This window comes from Hemibagrus wyckioides, linkage group LG26 (genome assembly GCF_019097595.1).
Source record: "Hemibagrus wyckioides isolate EC202008001 linkage group LG26, SWU_Hwy_1.0, whole genome shotgun sequence".
In the NCBI taxonomy this organism is placed as follows: Eukaryota; Metazoa; Chordata; class Actinopteri; order Siluriformes; family Bagridae; genus Hemibagrus; species Hemibagrus wyckioides.
This window is the reverse complement of record NC_080735.1, coordinates 9731111-9749284: the sequence shown is the minus strand read 5'-3', so window position 1 is coordinate 9749284 and position 18174 is coordinate 9731111.

The following is an 18174-nucleotide window of genomic DNA, read 5'->3' as shown; positions in this document are numbered from 1 at the left end:
ATGTGTGTTACAGTACAAAATGTGCAAATGTTTGAATCCCAATGTCAAATGTACATTTTTTCACAGGAAATGTTTGTTTAAAAATTCTTTAAAACGCCCAGAGTAACAAATATGGTAGGTGGTGAACATTATAACTGCCAAAAGCCAAGCTTAGAGGAGGCTCTAAAGGCATAAAAGGAAATAATTTTCAGCTAAAGGTATGTAAACTTTTGCATTCAGCTCTGATTCCCCTAATATAATAATTTTCTATAATTATTTATCCTCAGAGACACAGAAGGTGTTCATTAGTAATGATTCATGCAATGCACACCAATGGATATGAATACTTGTGCAATCTTACACTGACCAGACATAACATTTTGACCACCTGCCTAATATTGTGTTGGTCCTCCTTTTGCTGCCAAAACAGCCCTGACCCGTCATGCACTGTGTATTCTGACACCTTTCTATTAGAACCAGCATTAACTTCTCCAGCAATTTGAGCAACAGTAGCTCTTCTGTTGGATCGGATCACACCGGCCAGCCTTCGCCCCCCACGTGTATCAATAAGCCTTGGCCGTCCATGACCCTGTCGCCGGTTCACCACTGTTCCTTGATTGAGCCACTTGTGATAGATACTGACCACTGCAGACCGGGAACACCCCACAAGAGCTGCAGTTTTGGAGATGCTCTGATCCAGTGGTCTAGCCATCACAATTTGGTCCTTGTCAAACTCGCTCAAATCCTTACTCTTGTCCATTTTTCCTGCTTCTAACACATCAACTTACTCTCACATGTGTTAATGTAAATATGTTTTTCTATTACAGCATCCAGGCTCTTAAATGGTAGGTATGAAGAAATCCTTTTTAATCATGTTAATTATTTTTATACTTTATTTATTACATATTCAATTAAATGCTTTTAGACAGTCATTGTGGTGTTGATTCAGAATGGGATCTCTGAATGCTTAGAATCTTTAAATGCTGTTATCTCTCATTTCATTCTCAAACTGTAAGGTTTGGATTCATTCTTCATAATCGTATCTACGGCAACAGTATAAAATGATGCTGTAGATGTAACAAGTTATCATTTCTATAGTAACAGCTCATATTTTCTAATGTAGATGCTCCACCTAATCTATGCCTAATACCCATTTGGATTAAAAGAAAAAAAAAGTATAATCATTTATGTGGTGGAGTTTTCTATGTTTATGTAACATTTATGGAAAGAGTTTTGGTTTATTAGCACTTTTTAGCAGTCAGTAAATTCTGACATGGGAAAGTCTTTAGGATTGACAAGAAAGCATTCCAGTTCCTTCCAATTCCTCAGCTATGGAGTTTTTGCACTAAGCAATAACAGGAGGTAACTTGTCTTGCAAACATCATTAACATTATATGTAATTATAAACAGTGCAATTTGTCACCTATTAATAAATGTAAAAGTTTAAGTTTGCTGAATATGTTAGAAGAAGTTTTTTTAGAAGAAGAAACCTTTATTATTGCCATACTTTACAGCACAGTGAAATACTTTTCTTCATATATCTTAGTTTTGGAGGTTAGGGTACAGCACCCATGGAGCAGGGAGGTTTAAGGGCCCAACCCCAGTCTTCTGCCCAGAGCCTTAACCACTTGAGCATTCCCCATGTCATGCCCTAAAATACAGGACTGACAGCTGACCCCTCAGTGGATCGCTGCCCGAGAATCAAGCTTGGGGAGAGCACAGGATCCTTCCACTGGCCCACCATGGATATTTTCTCCAGTAACAATATTGTCTAGATCACATTGTGCCTGGCTACTTATGAATACATATAAAATACACATACAGAGAGAATTGAGTATGTTACAGTTCATATTAGTTACCCTTTTATATATAGCTATATTATGTACAACAGCGTTTTTTAGCTTCTGCTTCTTTTAATGCATCTTGAGGTTAGTCATATTTGCCAGCTGAGGGTTGCTGAGAGTTAGCGATCAGAGTTGATAGGGGATCAGAGGCAATTGCTTCCATTAAGACCACCCATACATGCCTGCTGCTGACCTTTTGTGTGTGAGGGTAAAAGTTTAACTATTTCTCAGACAGAACACACACACACACACACATACACACGCTGACCCATAGACCCAGCTGTCTGTCCTACTAAGAAAAAAACATTGCATTAGGACTGTATGCACCTCTTGACTACATGAAACTTTATCCACACAATCTAAGTGTCTAGTTTTTGTTTTTTTTTCTCAAACGTAACACACACAAAAGTCAGTTAAAAAAAATCGAACACTCTTGTTTGTGTACACATTTCCTGAGCACACAATCTCTGAAGCAGACACAGACCTTTATTGCTGCCTTGCTTATCTGATGGTGTTAGAAGCTGATAAGGAGTATACAAGTATTTCTCTATTGTGAAGTAGGCTGTGTTTATCAGAGTTTCAGGTGTGTTCCAGGAGCCTAGGCCACTGCTGCTGATAAAGCAGCCTGCACATGCATACCTGTTTTCATACGAGTGCCTTAAAACAGACCACTCGAAAATTAGAATGTAAATGACATCACATGAAATGATGCCAAAATAGCATGGAGGATAGATAGAAGGTAGCAGAAGCATACATACTTTTGTCAATATTAGGAAAAAAAAAATTCAGACTATTCTTTTAAAGGCAGCTATTTTGATAACTAACAATGTAGATGACGATCTATAAACACATCAGCTAACAGGAATGCTTTATTTCCTTTCAAAAGACTGAACTAGTATATTAACAAAATCATCAAGTTGTGTATTAGATCTCTTAACTACACATTTCTTCAAACAGATACTACCAGAAGCAATCAAACCTCCATTATAAATAATCAATTCTTGCCTGAGCACCGGCTAGGCACCTAAATCATTTTAACTAACTAATTATCAAACTCCTGATTAAAAAACCTGACCTTGACCCCTGTCAGCTGGCCATTGATAGTGTAATATCACATCTTCCCTTTATCTCCAAGATCATAACATTCCTGGGGTCTATCATTTAGGATTTCGGCCTTATCACAGCTCTGAAACGGCGCTGGTTAAAGTGGTAAATGTTTTATTACTGGCCTTCAATCAGAGTTGTGACTCCATGTTTGTGGTACTCAAAATTAGCGCAGCTTATGATCCCATTGATCATATACTCTCCCTCTCTCTCTCTCTCTCTCTCTCTCTCTGTGTTTGTCTCTCTCTCTCTCTCTCTCTCTCTCTCTCTCTCTGTGTCTGTCTCTCTCTCTCTCTCTCTGTGTCTGTCTCTGTCTCTCTCTCTCTCTCTGTGTCTGTCTCTCTCTGTCTCTCTCTGTGTCTGTCTCTCTCTCTCTCTCTCTCTCTCTCTCTCTCTCTCTCTCTGTGTCTGTCTCTCTCTCTCTCTCTCTCTGTGTCTGTCTCTCTCTCTCTCTCTCTCTCTGTGTCTCTCTCTCTCTCTCTGTGTCTCTCTCTGTGTCTGTCTCTCTCTCTCTCTCTCTCTCTCTCTCTCTCTCTCTCTCTCTCTCTGTGTCTGTCTCTCTCTCTCTCTCTCTCTCTCTCTCTCTCTCTCTCTCTCTCTCTCTCTCTCTCTCTCTCTCTCTCTCTCTCTCTCTCTCTCTCTCTCTCTCTCTCTCTCTCTCTCTGTGTCTGTCTCTCTCTCTCTCTCTCTCTCTCTCTCTCTCTCTCTCTCTCTGTGTCTCTCTCTCTCTCTGTGTCTGTCTCTCTCTCTCTCTCTCTCTCTCTCTCTCTGTGTCTGTCTCTGTCTCTGTCTCTCTCTCTCTCTGTGTCTGTCTCTGTCTCTCTCTCTGTGTCTGTCTCTCTCTCTCTCTCTCTCTCTCTCTCTCTCTCTCTCTCTCTCTCTCTGTGTCTGTCTCTCTCTCTCTGTGTGTCTGTCTCTGTCTCTCTCTCTCTCTCTCTCTCTGTGTCTGTCTGTCTCTCTCTCTCTCTCTCTCTCTCTCTCTCTCTCAATACATATACTACTCCAGTACCTGCCTCCTTTTTGGACCTGCCTGATCCATCCTGATGCCCACTGCCAATGGCCACTCTGAGATTTTTATAATATTACCTATATAATAGGTACCTATAATAGTCTTAAAATCTCTGGTTTGCTCATCAGGAACAAATTCATATATTCAAAGTTTTAGTTTTATATCCAAATTTCTGTACAGCTGTGTTGATAATGTCCATTGTTTAAAGCACTATATAAATAAAATTGACACACATCTCCCATAATAGTAAAGACTCACCCTTGCCTCACTATTAAATCCCACCTACATACTGTAGACTTTCATCTAAACAGCTTATGCTCTAACTATACAGAATATCCTGTGCTCATGGCAGGACTCCTATTTACAGTGTGCTCACACTGAACATCCTTTAAGTGTACCACATACTTGTTTGACTTAGAAGTGTAGAAAAGTAATGATTTATAATCAATTTATAATTTGGTATCAATTAGGATAGAGTTTATTTCCTTCTTCATGACAACTCACAGAGGTTTTAATCACCAACAGTCTGGGTTACTTATCAGTGACCTAAATCTCCATCCAGATGTCTATAATATGCTTTGTGACAAGATATAATAGACTTCATCAAACCACAAAACGAATGTTTCACTAGGCTGTGTTGTCTTTTTTTTACATCTACACACTGATTACACAGCAGAGTTGGAGAATTAGGCAACACATAGCTCAATTCTTCTTCTTTTTTTTGCAGCTGGTATTTTTTGCTGATAATCACAAAGGAAGATTGCTGAGTCTTTAAAGTGGATGTGCTGAAGCCTAAAATAAACTTCAAAGTGAACTCATTCTCTGTTTTCTTCAGGAGACACAAAATTACGGTATTTTATTATCCTGTTTTTCTGACAAATTACCTACTGTAACTAGTAAAGAAAAGGTAGGAAGGCATCAGTAACTGAATGCAGAACATATTATGTTATGAAAATCTTTTATATATAGAAAATATTATGTTATGCTTCAAGGTCATAAGCAAATATATTTAGGAACGTGAAATTTGTCATATTTATTGAGTGCGTATTATTATTTATTTACAACCAATCAAGAAGAAAATAGCGGGAACGTTTTAATCTCCCTCTCTCTCTCTCTCTCTCTCTCTCTCTCTCTCTCTCTCTGTGGACCTCTCTGGATCATCCTGATGCTTCACTTGTGCTTGCAGCTTGTTCTACTTTCGAATTGAAGTCCATTCCCTTGATTTCGAGGTGGAACAGCGATGCCACCTGGTGGAGGAAATGAGTCATTAATAAAATAAAACATAAAATAAAACAAGCTAAAATAAACAGTACCTTCTACAGGGCACTCCATGTCACAACAGCATCAAGCATTTCATGTGGAAGGTGAAACCTTCAAGGTAAAATAAAGTTTTTAATATTTTATATGTGATTTAGAATTTTTGGTCATTCTGTTCACTGCAATTTTCACTTCTCTAGTGTGTCCCGGGATCGGTCCAGTATCTTTTTTAGAACATCACATTTGGGATTTTGTTCACTGATGTATTTGTTATTTTTAAATCACACATGTATATATGGTCTAATCTAATAATCTAACAGTATTCTAATCTAATATTGTCTCATATTAAAAGGAAAAATGTAGATGTCGTGCTCAGAGGAGTCATGGACAAGCATTCAGTCTTGATTGTACCAAAACATTTTTCCACATAAATAGGATGGAGGGATGGATGGATGGATGGATAGATAGATAGATAGATAGATAGATAGATAGATAGATAGATAGATAGATAGATAGATAGATAGATAGATAGATAGATAGATAGATAGATCTCCCTGCAAAAAAATCCCTGCAATCTCTTGCTCTGGCTACTATCTATAGACCCCCGGGGCCCTACATTGATTTTCTTAAAGAATTTGCACATCTACTGTCAGATTTATTGATTCATTTTGACAAAGCGATGATTGTAGGAGACTTTAACATTCATATAGATGATGCTAATGATGCTTTAGGACTCGCATTTTTGGATCTACTAAATTCCTTTGGGGTTAAACAAAATATTAATAGACCAACTCATCGTTTTAATCACACGCTAGATTTAATTATATCACATGGAACAGATATAGATATCCTACCTCAAAGCGATGATATCACAGACCATCACCTCTTAGTGTACACTCTACCTGTAGAACAAATTAGTTGTGTCTCCCCACGTTATCGATTTGGTAGAAATATTAATCCGACCACTAAAGACAGATTCACAAGGAACTTTCTCAACTTCTTACTAGACCCCTAAATGCAGATGATCTAGATGTAGTGACTAACAGCACTATTTTCACCAGCACACTAGACACTGTTGCCCCCATCCGATTAAAAAAGTATAGAGTTAAAACACCTGCACCATGGTACAATAGTCATACTCACTCCCTCAAGAGAGCAACCCGTAAACTCGATTGAAAGTGGAGAAAAAACTAAATTAGTTTTTAGAATTGCATTTAAAGACAGTTTGCCCAGCTATAGACAGGCTCTAAAAGCTGCTAGGGCCGAGCATCTGAGCAAACTGATCGCAATAAACCAGAACAACCTCAGATTCTTATTTAGTACAGTGGCTAGACTAACAACATCAAAGTGTTCCATCACAGTTTAGTAGTGAGGACTCTATGGATTTCTTCACTGAAAAAATGTATAGTATCAGGAACAAAATATTGGACGTTCAACCTTTGACAGCATCCCATGATCCAGTCCAGCCTAAAGTTCCACATCTAGAGCTACAATACTTTACAGGTATAGGACAGGAAGAGCTGTACAGATTATCACCATGGCTGTTCCATGATCCAGTTCCATCTAGACTGCTGAAAGAAGTGATACATACAGCTGGAGAGCTATTATTATTATTCATTTATTATTAATTATTATTTATTATTATTATATTATTAATTCCTCACCATACTTAGGTCACGTCCCTAAACCTCTCAAGTTGGCAGTCATTAAGCCTCTTCTTAAAAAAACTAAATTAGACCCTAATGAAATAACAAATTACAGACCGATTTCAAACCTTCCGTTTATTTCTAAAATATTAGAAAAGGTGGTGACTTGTTTTTAGCTTCTGACCATCTCAATTTTAGTCTTACTTGTTCTTAGTGCTGCATTCGACACTATAGCTCATAATATTCTTGTAGATCACTTACAAAAATCACACAGGTATTCAGGGACAGGTGTTGAAATGGTTTAGATCCTACCTGTCTGATCGATACCATTTTGTAGATTTAAATGGAGAACTGTCCAGTGTAATGCCAGTGAAATACAGGGTTCCGCAAGGGTCACTTTTAGGGCCTCTGCTGTTCTCAATATACATGCTTCCCTTGGGGAACATCATTAGAAGACATAAGATTAGTTTCCATTGTTATGCCGATGATACCCAGTTATATATCTCATCAAAACCAGATGAAATATCTAAATTGTCCAGAATAACTGAATGTGTCAAAGATATAAAAGATTGGATGACTGATAATTTTCTATTACTAAATCCAGATAAGACACTTACTGGTCCAAAAACCAGCACACAGAAGCTCTCGCAATTCAGCTTGCATTTAGAAGGATGTACTATTACTACTAGCTTGACAGTGAAAGACCTGGGCGTAATATTAGACAGCAACTTGTCCTTTGAAAATCATATTTCCAATATTACAAAACCAGCCTTCTTCTTAGAAATATTGCCAAGCTTAGGAACATTTTATCTGTATCTGATGCAGAAAAGCTAGTTCATGCATTCATGACCTCCAGACTGGACTACTGTAATGCATTACTAGGTGGTTGTCCAGAATGCAGCCAGCAGAGTTCTTACCAGGTCAAGAAAATACAATCATATAACCCCAATATTATCATCCCTGCACTGGCTACCTGTTAAGTTTAGAATTGATTACAACCTGCCAACCCTGCGAGGATCCTGAGGCATCCAGAGATGGACCAACTTCAAGTGGATTCTGCTTCATGAGGATATGGGTATATCGAAGCAACGCTGCCAGCCCTGTGTGGACTTCGAGGACGACAACAACCTCCTAATTAATACACACACTAACATTCTACATCACACTGTAGACTGTACATAACTGCACAAAGGACATTGTTCATATCACACTCTCTGGTGTTTATAATAATTTATAATCACACTCTCTGGTGTCACCCAAATGAGGAAGGGTTTCCTTTTGAGTCTGGTTCCTCTCAAGGTTTCTTCCTCATACCATCTAAGGGAGTTTTTCCTTGCCACAGTCGCACCGGCTTGCTTACTTACTAGGGATGATTTTGTCTAACATCTAGGACTTTTTACACTATGTTTTTGTTTCCTAAGTTCTGTAAAGCTGCTATGAGACACTGTTCATTGTCTCACTGAATTGAATTGAATTGAATTGAATTGATTCTTGAATTCTTGTGTTAGAGCAGCTTAGACAATTACAAGATACAACACCCACAAAAATATAAAATGAGAAATTTTATAGATAGATGGATGGATGGATGGATGGATGGATGGATGGATGGATGGATAGATAGATAGATAGATAGATAGATAGATAGATAGATAGATAGATAGATAGATAGATAGATAGAAACACAAAATAAATCACTTGTTGCACAGGACGTCTGTCAGAGACACATCCACCAAACCGCAGGGGTTTAGAATAGAAAAAGCAAAAAGTTTTTTATGAACAGAGTGTGTTTTGAATCACTATTTTGTAATATCAATTTCAGATAGACCGCAGCAACATTATGTTATAATATGAAAAGGTTGATCAATACTTTTAATTGTCTTTCATGCATAAACCACCATCCTTAGTTAATGAACAAATTAAAATATTTACATTCCTGCTGCTAATTTTCTGTGCAGCAAAAATACCTAAAGTAGATCATTTTTATGCCTCCAACACTGTATTATCAGTAACGATCTGTAATCGTTGCTCCTGTAATCCAAAAGGATGGGAAAATTGATAACACAATAGATACACTACTTGTTTGGTATACAGGATGCAAGATCTCACAAACCTTACTTTTTTTTTTTTTACTATAACATAAAGAACATTTTTCATTGTCCTCCATCTATCCATTCAATCCCATCTCTACATGTATCCTAACTGTCCACCTCATCTGTCCTCTCATATGAAAACCACTGAGTTGTGAATTCAGGGGCGTTTCTAGGATTTGAAAACATCAGGTGCTGAGCCCGAAACATTAGGGGCTAATTAGGGAGAGAGGGTAAGCAAGAATAACACGTTTTGTAAGGGCATTTTTTATGTAATATTGTTTAATAGTAAACACAAATGAACACAAATAGTACGCAACTTTAGAAAATTTCATCGCCATGCAATATTATCCCTGTTACAGCTTGTGTGTGAAGCAGTGTCGTGCAGATCCTTTTTTATCATTATTATTTTACAATAATCTATATTATCCTTGCACCTCTTATTTCATTCCTCATTTATGCTGGCACTACTGTATGTATTATTGTTTGTTTATTTATTTATTTATTTTGCCTCTCATTGTTCTCTCATCTCTCATCTATCTTGTCTACTTCATGCTCTTGGTGACTTTTCTCTCCTATTTCTTTGAGGGTGGAATCATCAGAGAGTATCCCCGAGACTTGACTTGAGCAAAACGGTCAATCACCATACTAGTATTTCTAGTGCTGAGAATTCCTTTATCAGTTGACAGAACAGCCGAATGATGGAGTCTGTTCTGGTCCATCGTTCCCCTTAGCCATCTCTGTATTTTAACTTAAATACTGCACTAGTTGTATAATAGAAAGTCATGATGTTCAGACTGTAATGTCTTAGTGCTTTAACAGTTTATATTTTATTTAGATCTATCTTTAGGCTTATTTCGTTTAAGGCTATTGTACATCTTATGTATGGAATAATATTCAGAACTGTCCTATATGTCAAGGGTTTTCAGAATCAGAGACAGTGGGCCTCCTTTTTGACACAACATAAATTTGTTAGCCAACTTTTATCAACTGTGTTAACATTAAATATTAAAAGTTAGGCTTATTATCTGGATAATAAGATTGTTGTGTTTTCTGACCGTGTTTTTGTTTTTATTGCTGTCGCTCTGTAAGGTATTTTAGTCACGTGGCGTGAAAGCGGCGCGGTGCACACCGACAGGTGTATGATATTAAAGTATTGCTAGAGGTACACCGGCAGGATAAAAGTCCCCATTGGTCCACTGCTTCTCAACCTACTGCCCTTCTCTAGCCAATCAGTAAAGTGACATCACTGACGCGCGACTCTGCCGGTTAGTGTTACCTGTCTTAAGCAAGTGAGATGATTTAATTAATACGTTTAAAGTTTCTTATGTGTGTCTATTGTAGTATCGTGTCAAACCTCCTGTTATTATGCTAAAGAGTATTTTAATGAACTGGACAAGTGTATCATCGTACAATCATTAGCATCATATCATAACGTAACATAACATGTTGCTGAGTAGTGCACCCGTAGCACTAAGCTCATGTGTTCAGTTTCATCATGATGAAATGTATAGCTTTAAAGTAATGTCATTCACTGTGTTTACTCTGATCTCTGTATTAACCCAGACTCTTAATCAGAGTCCTGTATCACCGTGTCCACAGGCTCAGGTCAGTCAGATACAGGCTCAGATACAGGCTCAGGTCAGTCAGATATAGGTTCAGGTCAGTCAGATATAGGCTCAAGTCAGTCAGATACAGGCTCAGGACAGTCAGATACAGGCTCAGATACAGGCTCAGGTCAGTCAGATACAGGGTCAGGGTCAGCAGGATCAGAGACAGACACATGCACTGATCAGGAAATGGCCAAGTGCATGCTGGTGCTGTAACAAAGCATAGATTCCCCATGCAATGTTTTCAAGATGACCGTTAATAAAAAGCTAGATATTCAGTTTTATATGAGGATATGAAAGTCTGCTGCATTTCTCTGTATCACATTTTTGGCTCTTTCCCCGATATTTTCAGGAGGCAGACTGCCTGTGGAAAAAGAAGAATAAACACTGTTCCGGAAACCAGGAAAGATAAAAGCTTTAGTCTGAATGTTCAGGGCTGCCATTACAGCAGTGTTCTTGCTTATACAAGATGTACTTGTTTGATATATAAAATACAATTGTTGTTTTTTTGTATAATGTTTTTAAAGTATTTGACTCTGCACTTCTGTTTCTGCCCATTGCAGTTTTTGTAATTCTGTGTCGAGGGCTGTTACTGCTAGTTCTGTCCTATGTTGAAATAAAGAAAGAAATAAAATAAAGTTTTATTAAAGCAGTGAGTGTTACTCTTTCATATTATGACCAGAGAGAGAGAGAGAGAGAGAGAGGGAGAGAGAGAGAGCTGTTTATTCATATTATAACAATGGCTTCTTGTCAGAGTCAAGCTCAAAATAAGAATTTATTTCTAGACTCTTTATTTCTGTCTGTGTGTTAGAGACAGATCAACATCATTATGGAGTTGCATGCCACCATAAAAGCTGAAGAAGGATTTAGGGTTAAATGCATTGCAAAGTGATGCTATAAATGTAAATAAAACATATTTATTCCAAAATTTGCTGCACATAGTTTAAAACTAATAAACACAGATATCCTCCAAAGTCTCAGGATGGGGAGTTTGGGTCAGTGTGTGTCCTAAACTGTGCCTGTGGTCACAGCATCCACTCAGTCTCTGTAAGCACAACCCCAGGTTCAAACACTAACCGGCAGAGTCGCGCGTCAGTTTACTGATTGGCTAAAGAAGGGCAGTAGGTTGAGAAGCAGGGACTTTTATCCCGCCCCCTAATCTTTATGGCGCAGATTTGACGCCATAGAGATGTCAGCCAAAATCGCATACAATAAACAGCAACAGTGCTCAACTAAACCGATCAACATTTATTTAATTCCTCTACACTCCGGTGGCAAAATCCGGGATAAAACATTCAGGGCTAGATTAAAATCATTCGTGGCTTGAGCCCCAAATGATTAGCCCTAACCGCGCCCCTGAGTTATGATCATTATTGAGTCTAACATTAAACTAGCATCCAGAGTCTGCTTGTCATACACTGCTGAGAGGTCTGAAGTTGCCTAGCAACAACAGTGCATGTTAACGTTAGCTCAGTCCATATCCATATATGATGATCCTGACCTGAGCTAATTTACTGAATCAACTGACTAACATCTCCTGTCTTTCTTTTCATCCATGATGTCATTAAAATCATCTGTTGCTGCTTCTGGTGTTTCATCGCTGATTGTGCCACAAACCACGATACCTGTTCATTACACCTTTCAGTGAGATATGTGTGCACGTGACATGTGTCCTGCTCGGTCCGACTCCTCAGCTGAAATTACTACTCTACAGTTTGCGCCTACAACATTACAGAATAAAGATAGCGTTTCAGACAATATATTATATATAACGATATATATATTATTATACAGTTATATATACATCATACAATTTCATTAGTGCTTCAAGTGAACACTAATGGATTTCCGATTTTCAGCAAAAAGTAAGTAAAGTAAATCTATCTATCTATCTATCTATCTATCTATCTATCTATCTATCTATCTATCTATCCATCCATCTATCCATCGATCTATCTATCTAATAGCTTAAGAAAGAAACCGATCCAAATACTTATATCACTTCTATTACATTATTCTGATCTATTTAACCTTTCTTTGTCTAGAAATGTCCTGATTGATAAGAATGTTGTGTCCATTGTTATTTGATTATGTATTTACTTTTTATCTTTATTTGCTTTAATATTGTACTGTACTATGTGTATACTGATCAGCCATAACATTATGAACACTGAGAGGTGAAGAGACTAACACTGATGATCTCCTCATCATGGCACCTGTTAGTGGGTGGGATATATTAGGCAGCAAGTGAACATTTTGTCCTCAAAGTTGATGTGTTAGAAGCAGGAAAAATGGACAAGAGTAAGGATTTAAGTGAGCTTGACAAGGGCCAAATTGTGATGGCTAGACGACTGGATCTCCAAAACTGCAGCTGTTGTGGGGTGTTCCCGGTCTGCAGTGGTCAGAATCTATCTAGTCCAAGGAAGGAACAGTGGTGAACTGGCGCCAGGGTCATGAGCGGCTCATTGATGCACATGGGGAGCGAAGGCTGGCCCATGTGATCCAATCCAACAGACAAGCTACTGTTGCTCAAATTGCTGTAGTAGATTTTCTATAAGCTGTGGCCTCTTTCAGGAGGATAATGCACCGTGCCACAAAGCAGAAATGGTTCAGGAATGGTTTGATGAGCACAATAATGAGTTTGAGGTGTTGACTTGGCCTCCAAATTCTCCAATCCAATCCAGCATCTGTGGGATGTGCTGGACAAACAAGTCCGGTCCATGGAGGCCCTACCTTGCAACTCACAGGACTGATAATGCTGCTAACATCTTGGTGCCAGATACCACAACACACCTTCAGGGAGCTAGTGGAGTCCATGCCTCGACGGGTTATTACATTAGCACATTACAGGACTGTGGTACACAATACATAGAACATAAACATATATGTTGCACATTCTGCTCCCGTTATACACAAAGAGGACTTGTGCACATCTGATGGACAATACCACTGCTTCTTATCATCTCATCAACTCATTTCACTGCATGACCACCCCGTACTGCTGCTGTCTGCACACTGCACATTTATTGCACATTATACACTTTATATAGTTTTCTAATTATACAGTTGTTACATTTTACATTTTTTTCTATACATATCCTATATTTTATATACATGTATTCTGTATACATATTATACCGTACCTTACTTTATTTTTATTTTATTTTATTTATATTTCATTTTTACCTACTGTAGAAATTGTAGTTTCATATTTTATCCTTGTCTTTTTTTCTGTCCTTATTCCTTTTCCTTTTTCAAGGGTGAAAATAGTCGTGTAAGCATTTCACTGCATATCATACTGTGTACGATTATGTATGTGACAAATAAAATTTGCCTCACACCTCTGTTGTGAGGGGCTTGAATAATTACAGAAAGCTATGGTGATTTATAAATTATCTCTATAATCTCTCAGCTGAGAACCCTTGGGGGGCATCCTGCTTCTTCACTATAAGAAAAAGCCAGGAGAATCCTCTGAAAAGAAAAAGGACAGATGAAGAATCTGATCCCCAAGATGAGTAGTCTCCTGCAAAAATTGGAAGAACAGAGACATGTCAGTTCTGTGTGAAGGGTCAGAAAACAGGATGATGCTCTATGATATCAGGATGACGATAGTCTGTCTAGAGTCACACCTTATATATTACAAAGATTCTGGACACATAATAACTGTTACCAGCTCTAGTAATTATTCTTTATAATATATATCTTCATTATAATCTTCATAAGCAGGCTCTCTCTCAGCTGAGAACCACCCAGGGACATCCTGCTCAAAAGAAAGCAAGGAGAATCCTCAGAAGAAAAGAGGGACAGGTGAAGAACCTGATTCCCAAGATGAGGAGTCTCCTGTAAAAAGTGGAAGCACAGAAGAGATAGAAGAGTACTTGGAGATGGGACAAATATCACACCCTTTGAAAAGTGTCAGCCCCTCAAGATTAGGTCTCAAGTTACACCTTATTATTTTACGAAAATTTCTGGACACATAACTGAATAATGGTTACATTATGGTTTCACTTTGTATTGCTTACTTGCCTTAAGATAATACTATATATAATTTAGTTTTAATACAGTACATGTACCTTTTATACATTAAAGTTTCTCATGGGTATTTGTTTGTTTTCTTTCTTTATTTATTTATTTTCAACAGCAAAGTTTTACACTGTTGGAAAGCTGTTGGGAAGTGGATCCTTTGGTTTTGTGTATGCAGCCATTCGGAAGTCAGATGGGAAAAAGGTAAATATCAGCACATAAAAAGTTAACTAGTTATCTGCCACAAACACAATACAAGACTTAAAATTAAATTTAAATTATGGATTTTTTTGCCGTTCAAGGTCTCCATGACCGTACTGTAGCTACGTTTAATAAATGAACCAAATATTGTAATAGTTCATAAAAATGAATCTGGACACAAAAAGACCAACATTGAATGCAATAACAATCATCATCTTAATATAGCCCTAAAGTAAACTTCAGTGGGGCACAGTGGCTTAGTGGATCGTATTTTTACGCAGCACTTCCAGGGTTGGGGGGTTGATTTGCCCTGTGTGGGTGTGTGTGGAGTGTGCAAGTCCAAAGATATGCATTTTAGCCTGACTGGCATCTCTAAATTGTACAGAGTGTGTAACAGTGTGCACAATTATGCCCTACTATGCTCAGTGTGTCCCCAGCCTTGTACCCCAAGTCTCCTGGTATAAGCTTTAGGCTCCCCCTAAGGCCACTGTGTAGAATAAGCAGTACAAAAACTAGATAGATGGAAAACTCCTCTTTGATTCACGTTAATTATGTTTATATTGAAAGATATGTAGCTTGCTGAGATATTCTGGTGATGCAACAGTGTTTAAATGAACAAAAAGATGATGATTATTATTAGTAGTAGTAGTAGTAGTAGTATTAAGCAAGGCCTTCAGGGGATGTAAACTATTAGAGTTTGTAAAAAAAAATACCTTTAGGTGGCGCTGTTTATTAGGTAAGAGGTTAATTAGGTATTAGGTTAGCCGCACACCCAAAACATCAGTTTTGCAGTCTAGTGGTTTATCATTTAAAAAAGGTTAAAGCAGATAACATCTTCAGAAAAGTGGTTAATTCTGTGTTTTCTAAATTAAAGTCAAGTCCTACTTTTATGTATGAGATTTTATATATAGTCAGCTAGCTACTCATTAAAACTGGCACCAAATTTGCATGATAGCAATGTGGCTAATGATCTCTTTCTGTTTTGCAGGTGGCCATTAATTGTGTGTCAAAGAAAGGCTTAGACTATATCACCCTTGTAAGTGAACTCACTTTACTTTTATTATGAAACGTATAAAAGGTGAAAGTAACAAAACAAAGTTAAATGTTTAAATGATGTCTCTTTTACCTCCTGGGGTGTGGTAGTTTTGTGGACTGATAAATGCTGAACACAGAACACAGGTGATTTTTAATGTAATAAATCAGATAAATGTTCTATGTATTTCTACTCAGTTTCAATACTAACCATGTCCACTCTGTTTTTAGCCCGGTGGTGAAGACATTCTATCTCTAGAGGTGGTATTGACGAACCATATGTGTGCAAGCCACCTCACTGCCCATATGTGATAGAACTGTTGGAGTGGTTTGAGACGCCTGAGAACGTCGTCTACGTCCTGGAGCGGCCTGAAAACTGCACTGACCTCTATAATTACTGTACAAGTTTACAAGACAGACTGCCTGAAGCTCGAATTAAGCAAATCATGCAGCAAGTAGTTCAAGCTGTATGTCACAGCAAGGACCGCGGTGTCTTCCATAGAGACATTCAATTACGCAACGTTCTCCTAAACACTCAGACCATGGAAGTAAAGCTAATCAATTTTGGCCTTGGTTGCCTGCAACCGGACACCGTTTACAAAGATTCTAGAGGTAACTCATCCTCAGGGATGATTGGAATTGGTTGATCAGTGGTGGGTCAATTTTGTGACCTTGCTTATGCTACTCTTTCTCTGTCTTACATTCAGCCAATCCAGTTACCTTCCCATTGAGATGGCTCTCTCTAAATGAGAAAATGCAGAAATCAAGGGCTGTCGGGCAGCTGGGCTTTTTGTTACTTTGCCTGTCAGGTGGACATGGGTATCCTGACAAGTTGCATGCCAAGAATCTGTCTGAAGGTCAGAAAATACAGAAGTTTCATACTTCCATATAGTAAAATGACTAGAATTAGAATAATTGCCCAAATCTGAGAGACAATATGAAGTTTTCAGATAGCTACCAAGTTTCTCTTTTAACCAATCGCATTACTGCACACACAGCCGGCTGCAGTCTCATAAAATGGTGTATGGAAGAAAACCCTGCAAAACGACCGACCATCAAGCAGATCCTCACTCATGAATGGTTCTGATGCCAGGTTAGTGCTCAACAAAAGTATAGACCTCAATAATAAAACAATCTCCTCGGTATCTTCAGCATCTGTCTATTCAGCTGGGGATGTGAAACTCTGGTGCTGTGGTAGAAAGCAACCTGCTGGAGTAGAGAGAGGAGTGTTGCACCTGCACATAGACAGAAAGAAAGCAAGACAGAAAGAAAGAAAGAACGAAAGGAGAAATAAAGCTTGACTGCAGTCAACTTTGTGTCTAATAAAGTCCAGATTTGATTCTTAACTTGATTTTTGGTGGTTAAGGACATAATGTAGTTTGTAAAAGCATTTCAGAACATGTAACATGCATCCTAAATTTTCAGGTCTCTACATGGTTTATCTTTAGATCATTTGTGGACCAATATTTGAGCCACACCCACAACCATAACGGTGCTGTTGAAGTCTGTGCCTTTGTTTAGAATACGACACTTTTAATAATTGCAGTTGGCCTTATAAGCAGCAGTGAGGTCCGTAAAAATGCTCTTTAAATCAAACATGGAAAATTACAAGCCAATGAATATGACATGAATGAATGACATGAATATGACTCAATGAATATGAGTAACCTTAAATGACTAGAATATGCAAAAGTGAATGCAATTCTTCTTCTTAAAAAACAAACATACATCCAAGAGCCCATAAAAATTTGATATGTTGTTATCTGATAGATTGTGTTGCATATATAATATACACTCACCATCTACTTTAATAGAAATACCTGACCATTCATGCAGTTCTCTATACAACCAATCAGGTGGCAGTAGCACAATGCATAAAATCATTCGGATACAGATCAGGAGCTTCAGCTAATGTTCACATCAAACATCAGAACATCAGGAGGGAAATTATGTCTGTGACTTTGATCATAGCACAGATATTGGTCCCAGATAGTCTTGATTTAAGTATTTCAGAAACTGGTGATTTCCCAGCACAAAAGATTTACGCACAAAACCCTAGAGACCGTTGTATACCAGGAAATAAACAGGAAATCAGCAGTGTGTGGAGGATCTGCAGGTTGAAACACCTTGTTATTAATAGATTGAGACTGGTCTAAGCTGATAGGAAGGTTATAGTAACTTATATATTCACTCTTTACAATCACAGTGAGCAGAAAAGCATCTCAGAATGCACATCAAACTGGAGGTGGATGAGCTACAGCATCAGAAAACCACAATCAGGTTCCACTCCAGTCAAGAACAAAATAATAAAAATTTTCACTGATCATCCGCCCACACATCCCCAACACTTAATGTATGCTGGTGCCTTCATGAGCATCAGTG